This window comes from Xenopus tropicalis, chromosome 10 (genome assembly GCF_000004195.4).
Source record: "Xenopus tropicalis strain Nigerian chromosome 10, UCB_Xtro_10.0, whole genome shotgun sequence".
In the NCBI taxonomy this organism is placed as follows: Eukaryota; Metazoa; Chordata; class Amphibia; order Anura; family Pipidae; genus Xenopus; species Xenopus tropicalis.
Window position 1 is genome coordinate 34598980 of NC_030686.2, and position 20817 is coordinate 34619796.

Genomic DNA, 20817 nt, shown 5'->3' on the forward strand with positions numbered 1-20817 from the left:
AGACCTATCAGTTTGACCAAACATCTATGCTAGTGGTACTTGAGTGAGCCTTTTAACTTATAGTTTAACAAGCTTACCGCCGATGCTGCAGCCGAGTCTGGGAATCGTTACCGCCGTCTCAACCACCCAACAAGCAGAGCAGCTCTTATGGCTGATGGGATCTCATAACCTTGTTTTAATTTCTAATAAAAAATCCCTTTATAATCCCTTTCCCTATTCTATAAACTTCAAAGCTGTGACAGCTCCTTTCCGCTTTGCCAAACACTTAAAAACAAGGAGCAATAAAAAAATTTTCCCCCAATTTTTCTGTATATTTTTTTTACATTCCTTCTTAGAAAGATTTCTTAATGCTTTACTGCGTCATTATACCTAATTAAAGTGACCGGGATGCCAGTCTTTCTACAAACTGTAATAAATTTACGTGAAAGGGAAACATTTTTATGCGGCAAATTTACAGAGTACATCTGCTTTAAATCTGCCATATCACTGCCAAAAATATTAGCACTTAGGGGGGTGGGGATCAGAAGGAATAGAATAGCTTTTTTTTGTTTTCACTGTGGAACAATGTGTTCATGGGGATGGGGAATTAGGGCTAGGGCAGCATTGACCCACTAGAGGAATGTATGCCAAGGTACCACCAAACATAGCCGACTTACGTGGCAATTGTATGAAATAGCCTTTATGTTGTCCCATTTTCTATTTCTTTCTAACCAGTTTTGTCTCTTCTTCACCTTTCTTTCCCACATTCTTTTTTTAAGATCTGTTTCATGAGACAAACTGTTGAGCTGCTGGGTAACTGGTGAAATCAACAGACTCGCGGTACTTACCAGTCACAGAGCAGCTCATCTGTTTGCCAGTATTCTTTAGAAAAGCAAAAGCAATGGAAGGGTTGTTGTGGAGCATAACTGCGGGACACATAGAAAGGAGGGAGGAATGTAATGGAGCTTACCAGGGTATTCCCCGGTGTCCTGATGGCCCAGTCTAACCTTACATATGTTGCTGTGAAACATGTAAAGCAGTTAACATCCCATAATTTTAAGAGGAAGGTATGTCTTGTGCAACAGACCTCTGCCCATCCCCTCATCTCGTCGGTCGGCACGATCAAGAAAGAGAGGGGTATCTCCACCAGATTTAGTTGCCAGTTTCTGGTGCTGGTATGGAGATTTGTTTTCCCTAAATAGGCACGTGTGGACCCCATCCCTAAAACTCCTGCCCAAGGCAACCATGGAGGCAGGTATTACAATGCTGGAAAGACCCAGGTTCTCAATATTGTGATGCTATGGCTCCAGAAGGAGACCTTTATGACTATGAACCAGGGATTTGTTAGACAAATATAGCACATGGGGAAGGTCCCTCTCATGGCTGAAGGAAAAGATCTAAGTGATTATAATGCAAACTGTTGAGGGAGATGCCCGGCTTCCCAACGTGTAATCAAGATGATGTTGATTTTGAAGTCACGTAGGGGCAACTCTGGAGTAAAGCACATTCACCCTGCCCATAATGTCATACATTTGTGTCATTTGCAGGCAAAAAAAGAATCAATTTTGAATTAGCTGGGCTCAAATGTCAAAAGTCATAGGGGAGAACAGGTAGTGCAAACATGTACAGTTAGTCAGGAACTTCACATTTATGGACATTATGATTTAAATGCAACTTATTAGGATCTGTATTTACGCAGTGGTATGCATTTTCATCTAAAGGTCAACTAACACAGAGAATTGTGCCATTGTTTCACACCATTCTAAGCATGACTGAACCTACTGTCAAAATTTAACAGACAAATTCTGATGGCAAATGTATTTCACCAATAAAAGTGGTATAAAATGTAGAGGCTCCCTAACACAACCAGTCAGAGATTTGCTTTCTATCTGGCAAGTGATTACTTTGGGACCAATGCTATTCCTTTAGTATTGGTTATAGTTATGTGCTTGGTCATCGTTAAAGATCCATCCACATTTCTCATAATGCTAGGCAGATATTACTGTGATATACTCTGGGTTTTTAGCATAACATCTCTTTCACTGTCTCTGTCTTTAATTTACCGCAATTGGAAAATTCTTCTTTGTTTGCAGTCCTTTTTTCTCTTTTATATGGGAAGGTCACACAATAGTACGAGACACAACTGTTAAACGCCGTAACCTGACCAGGTGCTATGTATTGCATTGCAGGCAGTAGCATGGAAATTACAGATCTTGGTCATAATACTTGATCTTTGGGTTTAATCTTGCCCTTGAGAACTTAACATTTCCTTCCCACCCCCCTACCCGCAAATGCACCATGCACTATAAGCTTAATATAAAGATATATATTAAATGTGCTACTTTGCCTGACCTTTAGCAAACATCTGGCTTGGAATTATATAAGACTTCTGTTGACATCCGATCAGGAACTAAATTATGGCAACATTTCTGGAAAGCGCCAATAAATGATATCATCCCTTATAAACAAAATCTCCAGGCTGATACTCTTGACAGCCATCGCAAATGGGTTCCCAGCCTATGGCGGTTCATTAAAGTTCAAAGGGTGAGGCATAAACGATGGCTTGACGCAGACACCAGATGCCATCGCACAAAGGAAGAAAGGGCCTTGTCTGTAGAAAACTTCAAAACACTTTCTCCAGCAGGTTATATGGTCTCTCCTCATTTCCTCCTTGCCACTAGGGGAATGGAGCAAATATCAAAGTTATAAATTTATATGAATCTCATTCACATTATTAAACTCTGATGGATCATCAAACTGATTGTTTTTCCTAAATAAAAGAACATATGCACACATGGATAATGGCTTCAGTTTTATCTCCAAGTCTAATGGTGCATGAGTCTCTCATCATACATTTCAGCCGGTGAAGACATGCACCCATGCTACCTCCCATTGGCTTTACTAGAAACTGACATTGCTGGCCTTCTAGGACCCACTGGAGACCTGATAATGAGGGCCCACTTTCACAATAATTAGGTGTAGACAGTTCAGTGGGGGTAGTGGAATTTAATTTAAGTTTTTTTATTTGCTTGATACACAAGTTACTCAAGTTTCTGCACAAGTTACGTACATTTCTAGGCACTTTCAATATATAACTTATGCAATTTTCATAACTTTTGCAACACGCCTAGGCCCCCATTTGGATGAAGATTTCACCAGGCCCTGCACAACAATACCCCGTTCTTCCCCCCTAATAGCAACCCTGGAAGTAGACAATATGCTATATGTAATAGATGAAATAAGAAAGGGCTGATGGGAATCGTTCTTGGTTCTTGAGGCCATTGCCTCAGACATGGAGAGTCCCAACATTTTAGATGTCTTTTACAGAGTCTTAGGGAACGTCCGAAAAGCGCCCGAATGCGTTTTTTCCGTAATGATCTGTATTTTTGCGATTTTTTCCGTCGCCGTCACAACTTTTTTCGCAAATTGGCGCAACTTTACCGTCGCAGCCGCGAAAAAATCGGATTGGTTTTTCCGCCGTTTACAATTGCGCAATACGAAAAAATCTCCAAAATCACTAATATCAGAATGTTTATAAATCTGCCCCTGTGTGTCTATTCTATTTCACGCACAATAGGCAGGCCTATATCTGAACAGAGAACAAGTGCATCGGCATAAGCCAAAATGTATCTAGTCAATGGATTAGAAGATTGATAGGACCTTTGGCCAATTAGAACAGTCACAAGACTCAACAAACCTGTAGCACATTTGTGCATTATAAGTGTAATAGGATGAGACCAGCCTGTAAGCCAATCAGAGCATTAGGATTTTCATAGGATAAGACAGTGATCCCCAACCAGTGGCTCGGGGGCAACATGTTGCTCCCCAACCCCTTGGATGTTGCTCTCAGTGCCCCAAACCAGGGAGTTATTTTTGAATTCTTGACTTGGGGGCAAGTTTTGGTTGAATAAAAACAAGATTTCCTACCAAATAAAGCCCCTGTAAGCTGATAGTGTGCATAGAGGCCCCTAATAGCCAATCACAGCCCTCCATGAACTTTTATGGTGTTTGTGTTGCTCTCCAAGTCTTTTTACATTTGACTGTGGCTAACAAGTAAGAAAGATTGGGGATCCCTAGGATAAGACCAATGGAACGTTTGGATAAGCAGCAGAATGTGTGCAACCTCCTTTATATTGACCTAATTTCATGCATTAGACTTGCCTATGCCTATGGGATGAAGTGGTCATTGGTTTCCTAATAAATGGTGCAGAAAATGTTTTCTTTTATTGTGTAAAGCAGCCAAATATAACCTGTAGGTGCCTCCCTAAATGATTCTAGAACTTTGCCAAAGTCACGGAGGCACCCATGTATCATACACATTAATGAAATAAATACACCCAGACACTGAACCGTGAATATGTTTATTTAGATGAAAACATTGGCATTGGAACAAGACATTTTACAGAATTCAAACCAAACCGATCCACTTTCATTAACTCATCGTACAAGAGCCGTTCTTTATACAGAGTTGAGCAACGAGGAAAAGGACAATCATTTATTGTGATATCACGCATTATTTGTCAACTTGAGAAGGGGAATTAGCTAAACGCAGCTTTTTTTTTTCCAAGCCGATTCCCTCTGGTGTCTTAAAGTTGGTAATTGTTTTGTTTTGTCATTTTTTGGAAGAGAACGGTGGAAGTTCTTGGCTTCCTCACACGTCCTTTCCACTGACACATAGCAAGGAAAAATAATTTGGTGAGTGGTGTTCAAAAATATATCCCCTGTGCAATAACATTCCGTCGCTCCGCATTCCTCATGGAAATGAGATGGATATCTTTATTTCGAAGGAGCCACCGAATGGACACAATGTTTTACACTAGGTTGTTAAATGTTTTCTGGCCATAAATTGTGGATGGTTTATTTTTGTTACCTGTGGCGGAACCACAAAAGGATACCTACATACAGCTGGCCATAGTTGCATTAATATTGTCAGGGATTGTATGCCATTGTATGCCAGTTCCCAATAAAAATCTTTGACTCATTCCCGTTGGTGCATGAAAAGGGCATCACTAGACTTCTGTCCTGTAATAAAGGTATCTACAATCTCGGCCATAAAGCAGGGCAGGACTGCTGCTTACAATGGGTATCAGATAGGATCTGTGCCACTGTGACAGAATGCTCTGTTATACAGATAGCTAGAATCTCAGCCATAAAGCAGGGCAGGACTGCTGCTTACAATGGGTATCAGATAGGATCTGTGCCACTGTGACAGAATGCTCTGTTATACAGATAGCTAGAATCTCAGCCATAAAGCAGGGCAGGACTGCTGCTTACAATGGGTATCAGATAGGATCTGTGCCACTGTGACAGAATGCTCTGTTATACAGATAGCTAGAATCTCAGCCATAAAGCAGGGCAGGACTGCTGCTTACAATGGGGATCAGATAGGATCTGTGCCACTGTGACAGAATGCTCTGTTATACAGATAGCTAGAATCTCAGCCATAAAGCAGGGCAGGACTGCTGCTTACAATGGGTATCAGATAGGATCTGTGCCACTGTGACAGAATGCTCTGTTATACAGATAACTAGAATCTCAGCCATAAATCAGCAGTATTTTTATAGTATACTATTTGTTTAAGAGAAACTAAATGGAACACAAACCGGAAAGGTAAAGTAGGACAGATAGTAGCTGGTGGCACGTTATTATGCAGTATACCAGCCAAGGACCTTTGTGATAGGTGAAACCTTGCCTCATGATGCAATCCTTAGCATTAATCACTTCAGAGGATGCTCTACACAGATATCATTACATCCACATGAAAAATAAGATGAACAAATACAGAAGACGAATCCTATAAAGTATTCCTTGGCTATTTAACATCATTAGCCTCATCAGCAAGTAGATTTGTCTGCACTTTAACAGTCTCGGGCTGACACTGCAGTCTCTGGCTCCATCTCCAGGAACATTGTGCCTTTTTCATGAAAGTGACCTGGATGAAAGGATGAAGCGTCCCTCACCATAAATCTTTCCTACAGGAGAAAGAGACAGCACAATGGGAAAACTATTTGCCACATAACAACGAAAGGCTGCTGGATCCACATTGTCTTTTTCTTGTCACAGCAGGTATCTTCACTGGAAACCCACTCATGGCTGGAAGTACTGTCTTTAAAGAATAGTCAAGTAAAGTGTGAAGGTTCTGAAAGCTCAAAGCAGAGAATCAGAAGGGAAATATATTCAAACCTCATCAAATTGTGTTCTTGTTCAGCATAAAACCAATAATAATAGAAATCTAGATTTTTATACCCCCCCCCTGCACTTTCTTATTTGTTTTTTGAGTTTGCGCCTCACTGTCCTTCAGTTCTCTAGCACACTGCTGGCTAACTAAATTTTTCTGGCCTACGTGGTTAAGGGCCGATAATGAAAGCCAATTGTGTCCACTCCCTCTTTAAACCACACAAGAACTTTATATAAAAATGTGAACAATACAGGGTCTTACATGTACACACAATGCAGGGTTGTATACTGTAGGTGTGAACAGTATCAGGCATTACAGGTGTGAACAATAGAGGGTCTTACTGTCTGAATCTAAGGTGTAAACAGTACCAGACCTTGCAGGTATGAACAATACAGAGGCTTACATGTGTGAACAATACATGGGTTTACAGCCTGAATCTGAAGTGTGAACCAGTGTCGGACTGGGACCCCAGGGGCCCACCAGAAAACCTCAAACCATGGACGCATTCTCCAAACTATTTTCCTTCGTCTTCTCATTTAACCTCTTTGTTCTACAAGTCTATTTTCTTTACATGCTACAATCTACTCCCCAATCTCCATGTTTCCAAGCAAAAAAAAGGGAATGGCCATGAAACAGGCCAAATGGTTAGAGGCAGGAGGGCCCACTGACACCTGGGCCCACCGGGAGATTTCCTGGTATCCCTGTGGGCCAGTCCGACACTGGTGTGAACAATGCAGGGGGCCAGTTAATCTCAGTACTGATTTAAAGATTACACAAAGATTACACAAAGGTAAGCCATCAAAGCAGCCAGACAGATGGGGGCTGCAAAAGGAAGGGGGGAGGGGGGCACGGGCCACCAATTGGACAACATTTGGCACAGCCAACTGACGTGGATCATGTTGATCACAAACTTAGGGTATGCCTTTGAATCCAGTAGAGCCCAAAGTCAATTTACAACTTAGACTCAACTGGACTACAGGATCCCGATGGTTTAAAAAAATCGTATCCAATTTATAGACTCTTTTATAGACTTTATAGACTCTTGGTGAGTCTATTGTTTAAATAAGCGCTTACAAATAAAGGGGAACCATGCTCAACCCACAAGTTACCCTAATCTAAAGGCACTGGATTTAATCTGGGGCAGTGTCTGTCACTGCCTATGGGTGATGGCCCTGAGCAATTGCAGATGCTTATAGGGCATTCAGTCATTGGAAAGGTGGATAGGGTCATTTGCCAACCTATATTGTGGGGAACATGTTAGAGAGAGTGGGCAGAGTATTTAGAGTGGCTTTTTTTGGTCCCGGGCTTCTTGGGGAGGGGCTGCACCATAAAGACGATTAGTTAGGTAGGAAGCTAAAAAATATAGAATATAGGTGCCTGTAAATAGTAGGGGAAAACAGAAGTGAAGAGGTGGATGAATAAAATCTCTAAACTTTGCGTAAAGCCTTTATGGCGATCAGATGCTGGAATTGGCAATTATAGTAGCCTAATTATTGAGGCTGAAGAAATGACATGTGTCCATCAACTTCTATCTATTAAAACGACTCCTGTATTCTCCAATTAGAGGGCGAGAAGCGGCGCCCTGTCGGGAAGATTTGCATGGCTAAGTGTGCACGATGAGAGGGACGATGAGAGATCTGTGTAAGTGACGGGGGAGGCTCAGAGCGGATGGCTATCATTATAATATCGTGGAGCCCTACACCTTCCCAATTACTGGCAGCCTTCATTAATTAAAACTGAATTTCCCTAATAGAATCATCGCTCTTCAGCTTATCAGCGTCTTCCCTCTGTCTGCCGAAACCACAACTCAGCAGTCGGTCAACGCAGGAAAAATGAGATGAGGCTTCTGTGCAGTAACGTTGGAGAAAAGAAGAGGAGAAAGAGGAGAACAAAAAAAAATATTCCCTCTACCATTACACATAGCGAGGCTAAATAGAGGTCTCCCTCGTAATAAACAGAAATGACCCTTTGGATATTTACACCACTTTACCAGCACACACCAAGATAAATAGGCCCCCTTGTCTCTTTCATCTGTCTCAAATGTTTTGCAGATGCACAAAGCTGTGTTTATAATCCATTGATAAAGCCTGGGGGCAACAAACGTGTCTTCTGCCCTCATGTAGGAACAGTCAGGGTCAGGAGGCATTAGGCCTTTGCTCAAGGCAAAATTATTCTAGTATTTACATTGAGGGATCTTCAGTTTGTTGCCCTTCTAGTGGTTGCCCTGTGCCTCTGGATGCCATTAGAGACATCTAAAGTGCATTGCCTCCACCCATGGTTCTTCAGCTGAGGGTTACTCTAGGCTCTTGCATGGAAAGTTAATGCCATGACTACCCTTACTGGTTTCACTGTTTAGTTTCTGCCCAAGACCTTGAAATGAGATGTTATTGGTTTGCTTCTTATTGGAGTATGTCATTTTAGGGTCTGAACTACGTGTACTGAGACCTATGTGATGTGCTTGGGGGAAAAACGCCTGCTGAGAATCAGCCCCTCAGCCTCAGTCTCTTACCTTGTCTACATCTGGAACTTTGTGTCACCCAGGTGCAGGCACACGCGGCGAATATCAGCTTGAAATGTAAACTCTAGTGAGGCCGAGAATTAGCCCCATGTGGCAACAGCCTAAAGCCTATTGAAGCATCATTGTTATTATTAAGCATTTACCTAATAGGAATATTATGCATAAAAATAAGAAAATGTTGCGCCTAAAAAAAAGTTTTCGCCCGCGACTATTCTTTTGATGCGCAACTTTTTATTTTGACACCGCAACAATTTATTTTGACGCGCGACTATTTATTTTGATGTGTGACTATTCTTTTGATGCCCGCAACAATTTTTTCATCTATTTTGCGAAACAATCCGCCAATGGAAATTTTCCGCGAATTCATGCCTGGCACAATTCAGCAGGAACAGCCCCCTAAGTCTGCTCATAGCCTATACAGAGAGATACCATAAAACTATGGCAGCATAGGGATTCCCCTGTACTAAGCACAATTCAGCAGGAACAGCCCCCTAAGTTTGCTCATAGCCTGTACAGAGAGATACCATAAAACTATGGCACCATAGGTATTCCCCTGTACTAAGCACAATTCAGCAGGAACAGCCCCCTAAGTTTGCTCATAGCCTGTACAGAGAGATACAATAAAACTATCTTATCCACTGAGGAAAATTCAGTGGTACAGTGGTCCTTTAAGCACTGTTAAGTTACAGAACCCTATACTGTACCATACAAACGTTATAGGAGTAATTGCAAGTTTTCCTATCTCCTTGAACATTTAGGGCCACAACTTTTATATTTTTCACTCCTGAAGAATGCAGGATAAATGGAGAAGGGACCTGGAGAGCCAGCAACAGATATTAATGAATGACAAAAGCGCAAGATTTTTATTGAGTCGAATTGCTGGCTGCACACTGTCAATTGGCCCCGATATTTATCCGCATTTAATGGCCGGGCCTCGCGGATCTCATGATGGAAATATTATTTGTAGCTCTAAATTAAACTGTGTACCCAACATATTTTCTCGCTCCTAACACCCCTTTCCTGCCACTATAAATAAGCAGAGATTTCATTTCTTGGGGAGAGAAGTTAAAACCTCCTTTTTGTCCAATAAATCTTCCCCGTCGGTATTATATTTTTCTTCAGGACGACCAACTGCGTTCGCAGATTTTCATTTCTTTCCTACCTATTATTTCTCTTAATGGCATTCCTTAAATTTTAAATTAGCTTTTGAAGAATAAAATAATTGAATTCCTGCTGTTTTGTGTATACAGAGGGTGACAGCAGCTAATGTGATAATTTAAACTGTGAATGAGTCTTCACTTTGTGTTCATTAATTACAGCTAATTACTGAATTACAAACCTTCTTGGTTAGGCGCTCTTATGTATTCAAGCCGCACGTTAAGACTCCAGCTGGTATAAAACTGGCTTATATATGTTCCTGCTGATACAAAACTCCAGACAGGCCTTCTACCAATCTGGGGCGAGGGAAGTTAATCCTTTCGCTGCCAATTGCGACTGTGAAGCTACTAGAGACAGAAGGTTTGTCGGGGAATATAGCGATTTAAAGTGCCTCTTCCTTCATCAAAGTTTACCCAATAACATTACAGCTATAAAGGGAATATAAACCTTTGGAAGAACAGCTCTCCAAATGGATACACAAAAGTGCTAAAGAAGACTCCATTGATAATCCAACATTCCAGCTTTGTGTCAGCCATCTTGCTCGTATTCAACATGGGGAGATGAATGTGTCATTCTAGTGTCATGGTATTACACTGTAATCACGTATCAGAAGGGCAGATATAATGCACCACTAGATAAAACTGATCATTCTTAAATGGAAATGGGAAAGACCCAATGCAAAAGGCAACATTTGGGTAGTTTCCCTTTAATTACAGATGTAAATATAATTTCCAATAGCCTGTTCTTGTGGCAGAGGGACACTAAGAACCATTAAGGGACATTAAGGACCATCTAGCTCTGAAAGTGTTTTCCCCATCTGTCAAACATTATCAATACTACGGTTATCCATGCAATGGAAGGCCTAGGCTGGCAGCGACCAAGGAAATTCCACTAAACAGGCTAAGGTCTCGGCAGACAAGGAGAAATCCGAACAACGGGCCAAAGCTTATTCCAGGAAATCATAAATGAAACAAGGCAGAGACTGAACAAGGACTAGGAACAAGGAAAGGGCTTGGGAACTCAGGAACCAGGAACAGGCAGGGATCAAGGCAGGGATACAAGAGCAAAAACCATCAGGATCAGGCTAGGCAGCTCAATGATCAAGCAACATGGGGACATCATTGTAGATTGGCTACACATGTGATTGACAAGGTAGGCAGAGGAGGGAGAATAGCAGGGAGACTTAATGCATGAACATTAGGATAACTGACCAGCACCAACTCAGTGAGCCCCAGTGTAGATTAGTGCAGGTACAGTTAAATAAGTCTAGGGATCGATTCTAGTTGGTTCTTGCTAGGGGTACTTTATTTGCTATATTTACAACCAGCTAACTGCCTTCCCCTAAGTTCCCAGTTCCAATAGCCGCCATCACCTGAAATCTCTTTTTCACCAGCGAACTTCCTTCCCCTTAGCTCTCAGATCCACCGGCTAACTGCCTTCTCCTGAACTCTCTTTTCCACCAGCTAAATTCTCTCCATTGAATTCCCCATTTCACCAACTAAATCCATTCCCCTAAGCTCTCAGTTTCACCTCTCCTGAGCACCCAGTTGAACCAGCTAACTGCCTGCCCTGAGCTCTGTTGCACCAGCACACTGCCTGCCCTGGCCTCTGGACTGCTCTAAATCTTCACTAGGACCTTAACATTTTCACATTAGCTTGACCGCAAATTGTCTCTGGAGCTTGCCTTAAAGGGGCGGTTCACCTTCAGGTTAACTTTTAGTATATATGTTATTGAATATATGATATAGAACGTCCTATTTCTAGCAACTTAGCAATTGGTCTTCATTATTTATTTTTTATAGTTTTCTAATTATTTGTCTTCCTCTTCTACATATTTCCAGTTTTCAAATGGGGGTCACTGACCCAGGTAGTCAAAAAACTATTGCTCCATGAGCTTACATTATTATTATTGTCAATTTGTATTACTTATCCTTCTAGTTAGTCCCTCTCCAAGTCATATTACAGTCTCTCATTCAAACCACGCTGCTGATTTTTGCACCTCAAAACAACATCCCACAACTCAATGGCAAATCACTTGACCAAGCAGGAATGGGACTCCTTCTAAATAAACTAAATTTGTAAATCAGTTTGCAAAGACAATGGGCTGATTAATCCTATGGTTGTTTGGTGGAATGAGACTATAATATGGGCAGTGACAATGTGTTTCCCATTTAATTGCCACAAGGGTAGAAAGAAATGTACTGCAGATTAAACAGGTCTTTACTACTATGTCTGGCCTGGAATATCATGTTAAGAATTCACCGGTTAATCAATATACAGATTAGTCTATTAGACAGACTAAAACAGCACATGGAAAAGAAGCAGTTAGACATAGAGACAGGGACATTGATTTTATATGCAAAGCACCAAGGAAGGTCAGATTTAGAATTCCCAATAGGTAAAGGAAAAGGAAGGCCAAGTTAATTTTGCAGCATTAATTTAACATTGCACTGTATTATACGGAAAATAGCCATTGCAGTTTAATGGAATAGAGTCCTACTTGCAAGAACCTATTGGCTAAATTCAAAGGGGTCAGTTTTATGCTAATACAGTATGTTGTTAACATTTATATCCGGTTATTTGCAGTTTAGTATCTATTTTGTATTTCTTTGCAATTTTATCACATGTAGGCAAGGTGTCTGAATAGTTCCAAGGCTGAGTGTCAGTAGCATTCACAGAAATAGGGGTACTTAATATATAGGGGCAGAGACAGGGGAAAGTGTTGGAAGGGTTACTGCCTGCTCTGCTCTCATTTCCCTACAGAAATAGGGGTTGGTAGCACTAGATAGGTACCTAATATATAGGGGCAGAGACAGGGGAAAGTGTTGGAAGGGTTACTGCCTGCTCTGCTCTCATTTCCCTACAGAAATAGGGGTTGGTAGCACTAGATAGGTACCTAATATATAGGGGCAGAGACAGGGGAAAGTGTTGGAAGGGTTACTGTCTGCTCTGCTCTCATTTCCCTACAGAAATAGGGGTTGGTAGCACTAGATAGGTACCTAATATATAGGGGCAGAGACAGGGGAAAGTGTTGGAAGGGTTACTGTCTGCTCTGCTCTCATTTCCCTACAGAAATAGGGGTTGGTAGCACTAGATAGGTACCTAATATATAGGGGCAGAGACAGGGGAAAGTGTTGGAAGGGTTACTGTCTGCTCTGCTCTCATTTCCCTACAGAAATAGGGGTTGGTAGCACTAGATAGGTACCTAATATATAGGGGCAGAGACAGGGGAAAGTGTTGGAAGGGTTACTGCCTGCTCTGCTCTCATTTCCCTACAGAAATAGGGGTTGGTAGCACTAGATAGGTACCTAATATATAGGGGCAGAGACAGGGGAAAGTGTTGGAAGGGTTACTGCCTGCTCTGCTCTCATTTCCCTACAGAAATAGGGGTTGGTAACTAATAAATGTTGACAGTATTGCAAAGTAACTAAATATTTGCCTATTCAAATATCATCAAAAATGATTTAGATTTTTTTGGTGCTGGGCATAACTAAAACATAGGAAGGGCCTAATTTTTAATGGTCAGTAAAAACTGTGGTCCTGTTATCTGTAGGTTGTGTTATGACGCACATCTTTGTCTATGAAAACAGCACCAAAAAATGCATTTTGTAAGGCAGTGGTGCCTAATGAAATTTTGGCAAGCACCAAATGGCACGACAACTGAACCAAATATTCCCTGCCAGACAGGGAGTTACAAAAAAATCCTTGCAAGAAAGTTCTTAGGTTTCTCTTGATTTCTGTAATGAAGGGTTAATTTCTCAGCTTCCCACTTCATCTAATATAATATCCATTCAGACTAATTAAATCTGTCTAATAACGTGAGTGTCTTTGTTCTTCCTATTCTTCATTTTTACACCCTTCACATCTCATCTCCGGGACTACATGGCATCACCGTTCTCTTGACAAGCAGAATCCATCCCTAAAATTAAAACATTCCTGACCTATCTGCGATGACAAGGGAGCCGAGATGCACGTTGCCGGGGCTATTGGACGAGCTGACACATTTGTTTTTAATTTCAAAAGAGTAGAGAGTGAAGAGCTGACCCCGTCAATCAGTCGCCGAGACAAGTTTAATCATCATTGCCCTGCGAAAATCAGGACTAAATAGGAATGCAAATAAAGTATCACAGGGCTCTTATAAATGCTAATCAAGGGGAAGTAATCAGGTGGCAATTCCACTGATCTGTTCTGCTAGCGAGTCAGTCAGTGTTCTACCTTTGATTTAGAGCTAGAACATGAATGGAGGGTGAGGGGAATAGAGCGGCTGGCATTGTCTCATCAAAATCCCAAGCAGTGTGCCAGGCATCATCGGTTTAGCGGTTTTAGGACTTATTTATTAATGGTTGCACTAGCCGCATTTACTGGCGCAAAACAACAATGTGCCTTGTGTTTACCGGTGATCCTGCAAACAATAATGCTGTACCCCCTGTGCCCCTTGGCACCATGCATTTGAAGCCTTAACATAGGCTAGAAAACGATTGCACTGGGTTTTACACTATACATTTATAGTCATTGAGCTCTTATACCAATACAACTAGATTGTTTGCTAGCTCTTGTTGGTAAAATGATATTTTTTGCTTTATTTGGGATTTTTGCTTTGGATTTTAATGCAAATATTAGGAGCTGAATGCGTAAGTGTTTTGCTTGTACAAGTATGTAATATATATTGAAGAATGCTAGGGAGACTTTCTAACCTGTGGGACACTATGCCTTGGGCAGTGTTTACCAAAATGTTGGGATGGCACTAACATACCCTGGGTCCTATCCACTTAAGTGCCTACAGCTTAGTGAATACAACCTGGGGATCTACAAACTCTAAATCTGCTTGGTGGAGTACATAGCTGGTCTCAATAGTTCTTCATGTCCCTGTCTTAGAGTGTCCTATAATGGGTGTTATTTTCCCACTAGCTTTAACTCATTCACAGGGTCCCTTATCCCCCAAATTAGGGCCTACTTTCTTCTGCTGTCTTGAGGCCTACTTCCTTAGGCCCAGCAGCATCCTTCCCCTTTTATTGACCAGGGAACTACTCTTGGGTGTATATGAAAAACATACCTGCCCCAGGGCATAGGTACACTTACTCACAGTAGGGATTGTTAACTTCTTACCTCCCCTACTGTTAGGATCATGGGGGATTTGAGCTAGGAGCCTCCAGGTTTCTGGCTGGTCTCCTTACATATTAAGCCAGGAGAGCGGTCATTGCAACCCTGCAGCATTACTGGTCAGTGACAGCCAATCACAGCTGGCCAAGCCCTATTTAAACCCAGCACTCACCTCACTTCCTTTGACCTCAGGCAGCCTGAGGACTGTGGCACGTCCCTAATTCTTGCTCTTGCTCCTGTTCCAATTCTGTTTCTGATTCAGTCCTGTCTGCTCCTAGTCCTGTAAAAGAGCAAGCACTGGCACTCCAAAGCAATTATAAGCAGGGCAAGCCCTTGCAAGTTTATTGCGAATGTACTCCTAGTCCTGTCCCAGACCTGGTCATATTTTCTAGTTCTAGTCCTGTTTCTGCACCAGTCTCTACGCCTGCTGTGTCTGGCTTCTTCCTGTCTCTGGTTCTTTGCCCACCCCATCCTGCCCCTACCAGTCTCTGTCTCTGTGCCCACTCTATCCTGCTACTATCTCTTCATCTGCTCCATCCCAAACCTGCCTGTCATTAACTACCCCCCTACAATTTGATCCGGTCTTTCCTGTTCCTGAACTTCTGTCACTCCTTTTACATTACCTAGTCTCTGTTGGTCACACTAACCATCCCTCACCTGAAAAGCTCACATACACCCATTGTATTCCCTTAAACCTACACTAATTTTGGTGAGATTTGTGTCCTATCATAGATAGGCCTGAAAAACCCTGAAGAACCATGAAAAAATCTCGGTCAGTTATGATATGATTTGACAAAAACAATGTTGCCCTATATAAATAACGTTGTCATAAGCGTAAGTGCGGCCCCAACCAAAGGATGAACTAAGTGTTGAACTAAGAAAGTCTGACAATCACTGCATTAAAGACACTAAAACACTTGAGCTTTAAAAACTGGGGGTTTTGTAAAGGATTGTTGTTGGATTGAGTTCTTTCTCCTTCTGTAAGGTTAGAGTTTTAATTTTGTGTTGATCTCAGCAAAAAAAAAGAAAAAAAAACTAATACAGAGCATACAGTTAGATCTGTCAAGTGTTCTTTATTAACGGAGACTTGGCGGTGCAGCATAAAAATTATCATTTGTCATTGCCATTAAACCAGCGTCAACTTCTCTTAAATCTCAAGAGCTCCGACCTTCCCGGTGAGCTGAAATAAAGCCTGCCCGGCCATTTGTAAGAATTGGATCACGGTAACTCTTAGGAAGAGCCTCACTTTCAACTCTTGAGGAAGTATTAATCAAACAGACCTCGTTACAGCATGTCTGGTGGTGCTCATCTGCATTCTGGGAATGAAATCAGGCAGCAACTGTTTGAGGCTGAAATTATCATATATAGTAGCCAATGCCCAACGTATGACTGATAGATTGTAGTGTCAGTTGTGCTTTTAACTGTTACTCTAACATCACCAAGGCATGAGAATTCTTTTATATTGTAATTTGTAGGGAAACCCTGCCCAACTAGGTTACCAGCAGATCCTTAAGTTCATTCATGTTTCAATGATACCTTTAGAGCAGTGATCCCCAACCAGTGGCTCCGGGGCAACATGGTGCTCCCCAACCCCTTGGATGTTGCTCTCAGTGCCCCCAAACCAGGGAGTTATTTTTGAATTCCTGACTTGGGGGCAAGTTTTGGTTGAATAAAAACAAGATTTCCTACCAAATAAAGCCCCCTGTAAGCTGATAGTGTGCATAGAGGCTGCCTAATAGCCAATCTTAGCCCTTATTTGGCTCCTCCATGAACTTTTATGGTGCTTGTGTTGCTCTCCAAGTCTTTTTACATTTGACTGTGGCTCACCAGTAATAAAGGTTGGGGATCCCTGCTTTTGAGCAGAGCAGGCAGTAACCCTCCCAACACTTTGGGTTTGTGGGGTTGCTTTTTCCATCAAAATCCTGTCCAGACATCCAGAGACCTGTTCAGTTAGGAAATCTGGAGCCCCCCATTATTTAATTATAAGTTACAAATATTTCCTTTTCAAGGACCCCATCTCCCACATGGCTACTTTGTTCCGAAGGGAAAGGTGTTGATAGGCAATTATAAAACGATAGATGACACATGAGAAAATGTTGGGGGAACAAGAACAGGAGAAGTACACAGGAGAGGGGATGAGATAAAAAATAGAGTGGCAGGTTGTCTAGCCAATCAGATTTCATATTCTCGTTATTCAGCTCTTTAGGGATTCCATCAAATTGCACTTGTGCATCGGGGGTCCCATTTATATCAGCAGTCATACAATTCCTCATTTCCTATCAGCCTGAAGTCCCAACAATGTCATGATTTAAGGCCCCCATACACGGGCCGATTTTTTACTGTCAAACGATCGATTCCCGAACGATCCGATACTATCGCTAAGTTATAGTTGATGGTGTGCGAACGATTGTCGGCCCACTAATCGACCCGACATTATCGTCCCCAAAAATGATCGTCCAGGTTTGAAAATTTTAGTCGTTTAACGATAAAATCTGCCAGTTTGTGTGAGTGTCAGACATTTGTCTTCGAACGATTGTTCTCTGCGCATGTCATGATTGCCAGCAGCGGAAGTCAACGAACATAAATAAATAAATACCGCTTCCGCCACGACATTGGATCGTACGTAGATGTAAGATCGTATGTAGATGTATGATCGTACGTATTTTACGATAATGATACGATGAAATCTTTTGCAAATTATCGTTGCCCGTGGATGGCATATCGTATGGAAACCCAATCGCCATACGATCGTTTGTCGATATAATCGTTCGTCGCACAACGAGTGAAATCGCCTTGTGTATGGGGACCTTTAGACCTTATTTATCTCTGAGCCACATTTAAATGCAGAATATGTTGGGGGCCAGGGGGCCATTTTTGCCCAGGGTACCACCTGACTGATAAAACGTCTGAAAAACTTCAGTGGAAATGTTAAAAATATTTAACAATGGTTTGGTATAGAATGTAAAGTGGTACCAATAAACTTATCCATTTCACTCTACAGGCAAAGCAGGGAATCGCTGGGCCACCTGAAAAACCTATTATGATTCAATCCATACATCTGTGTGTTCCGAATGATCATCTTTTTCCCCTCTCTTTAGCTCTGAAATAACAAACAGTGTTTGTGCTGAAAATTCGAGATGACATGTGAGAATTCGGCAGCGCGGCATTAGCAATCTGCCTGATATATACTGGCCCCTAGCTGTTTTCAATTAATTATATTTCTGATTTTCTGCAGGCAGGTTGCAGAGAAGCAAAAAAGTCAGACCCAGAGGTGACAGTGGAAAGGCATTTTATCTCCGCAAATAAATCTGAATTAGAGAAATGACAAAGCCAAAGTCATATTTTACTTTGTTTTACGGTGTTAATTAGCCGCTCAGCTACAACAAATGCATTTTAAATACGGCCATGTTGTCTAAAGTGTCAGCCCGGCAGCCTTAAATCTTGATGCTTAGGTGCTAAAATGGCCCTCGGTGGGAGTAGGGAAGGAAGGAATCTTGGGGTCCCTTAGCCTTAAAATATTAATATGCCGAATGTGTATGTATGTGTGCATATAATAGCTTTCTATGACTGCACAACTGATTCCATTATACTGTGTGACACATACAAATACAATGATGGTTATGTTAAAGTTCACATGAATAGATACATACAGACAGGGTCATTAACTGACTAAGGAGCCACAGATATTTCTAAAATATATTCCTTCTGTTGCCATATTCTTTGGCCTTAGCAATGGTTGTTGGCCATTATTTTTTCAAGCCCCCCTTGAAGGACAAAGCTTTGTTCCCCCTTAGCCCATGACAAGGTTAAAGCTATAGTGAACATCTCTGTATTAGCCATTTTGTTCCATGAATACCTAAGGGAGACTTTAAGCATTCACCTAGACTCTCATCCTAATTTATCTTCTGGGTGGGCTTTTCAGACCAAGTAGGCATTCTCCCTAAATATTACCTTCTGGCTAAGATTTCAAGGCTACTTAGAACCAAATTTTCTCCAAATTCCAGGCTAAATTACCTTCTGGCTGGGCTTTTGGGTATCTACAAGAGCAAATAGGCATTCTTAAATTTCAGCCTAAATTACCTACTGGCTAAGTTTTCAGGGCTACTTAGAAGTGCACCAAATAGACCTTCTCCCTAAATATCAAGCTTTATATATTTCCTTCTAGATGGGCTATCATGGTATCTAGAGGAGGAAATGGGTATTCTCCCCAACTCTGAGTCTGTATTACCTTCTGGCCAAGCATTCAGGGGTACGTTAAAGAGCAAATAGGCCGTCTCCCCAAATCTCAAGCTATATTACCTCCTAGCTGGGTGTTTAGGTTATCTAGAAGAAAATAGGCATTCTACCTAAATCTCAGCCTATATTACCTTCTGGCTAAGCTTTCATTGGTATGTAGAAGAGCAAATAGGCATTCTACCTGAATCTCAACCTATACTACCTTCTGGTTGGGCTTTCTGGTTATCTAGAAGAATATAGGCATTCTACCTAAATCTCAGCCTATATTACCTTCTGGCTAAGCTTTCATTGGTATGTAGAAGAGCAAATAGGCATTCTACCTAAATCTCAACCTATATTACCTTCTGGTTGGGCTTTCTGGTTATCTAGAAGAATATAGGCATTCTACCTAAATCTCAGCCTATATTACCTTCTGGCTAAGCTTTCATTGGTATGTAGAAGAGCAAATAGGCATTCTACCTAAATCTCAACCTATATTACCTTCTGGTTGGGCTTTCTGGTTATCTAGAAGAATATAGGCATTCTACCTAAATCTCAGCCTATATTACCTTCTGGCTAAGCTTTCATTGGTATGTAGAAGAGCAAATAGGCATTCTACCTGAATCTCAACCTATACTACCTTCTGGTTGGGCTTTCTGGTTATCTAGAAGAATATAGGCATTCTACCTAAATCTCAGCCTATATTACCTTCTGGCTAAGCTTTCATTGGTATGTAGAAGAGCAAATAGGCATTCTACCTAAATCTCAACCTATATTACCTTCTGGTTGGGCTTTCATTGGTATGTAGAAGAGCAAATAGGCATTCTACCTAAATCTCAACCTATATTACCTTCTGGCTAAGCTTTCATTGGTATGTAGAAGAGCAAATAGGCATTCTACCTAAATCTCAGCCTATATTACCTTCTGGCTAAGCTTTCATTGGTATGTAGAAGAGCAAATAGGCATTCTACCTAATTCTCAGCCTATATTACCTTCTGGCTAAGCTTTCACTGGTATGTAGAAGAGCAAATAGGCAACCTCCTCAAATCTCAATCTAAATTGCCTTATGGCTAAGCTTTCAAGGTTATGTAGAAGAGCAAATAGACCTTTTCCCCAAACCTATATTACCTTCTGGCTGAGCTTTCTGGGGTACCTATTAACTTTGGATTGATATATTTCCAGCGATTGGAAACGCTTCCCTTAAACCTATATTGACTGCTCGGATATTGACTGATAGGGAATTCTCAGGCCTGAAGATGCGAATCGTCCGTCACTCTTTGTCATATTCTGCTTACTTCCGAGAGAAGAAAAGGGGAAAAAAAACCCTTGGCTCTGGGAAACGCTGCAGCTGAATGTCATTTATCATCCCAGTTTAAAGGATTACCGTGTTCTGACACCAGATTTAAAGAAAACGAACAGCACAATGTTCTCCGCGCGCGGGTCACCCACAGGTCGGCAGGAATAATGTTTTTCACTGTCTAATAAAAGCGAGGGTGCTGCACGGGAACCAGGGGAAACACGTGGATGGCAGCAGTTTCACATACATTCATCAACTCGCGTGTTTGGGGCACGTTGTGCCAGCGAGGATCAAGGTGAAGTCACATGGAGGATGGGCCCCGCGCCCCACCGGAGGGATCTAGAGATAAATAGAGGAGATTGCAATTTTGAA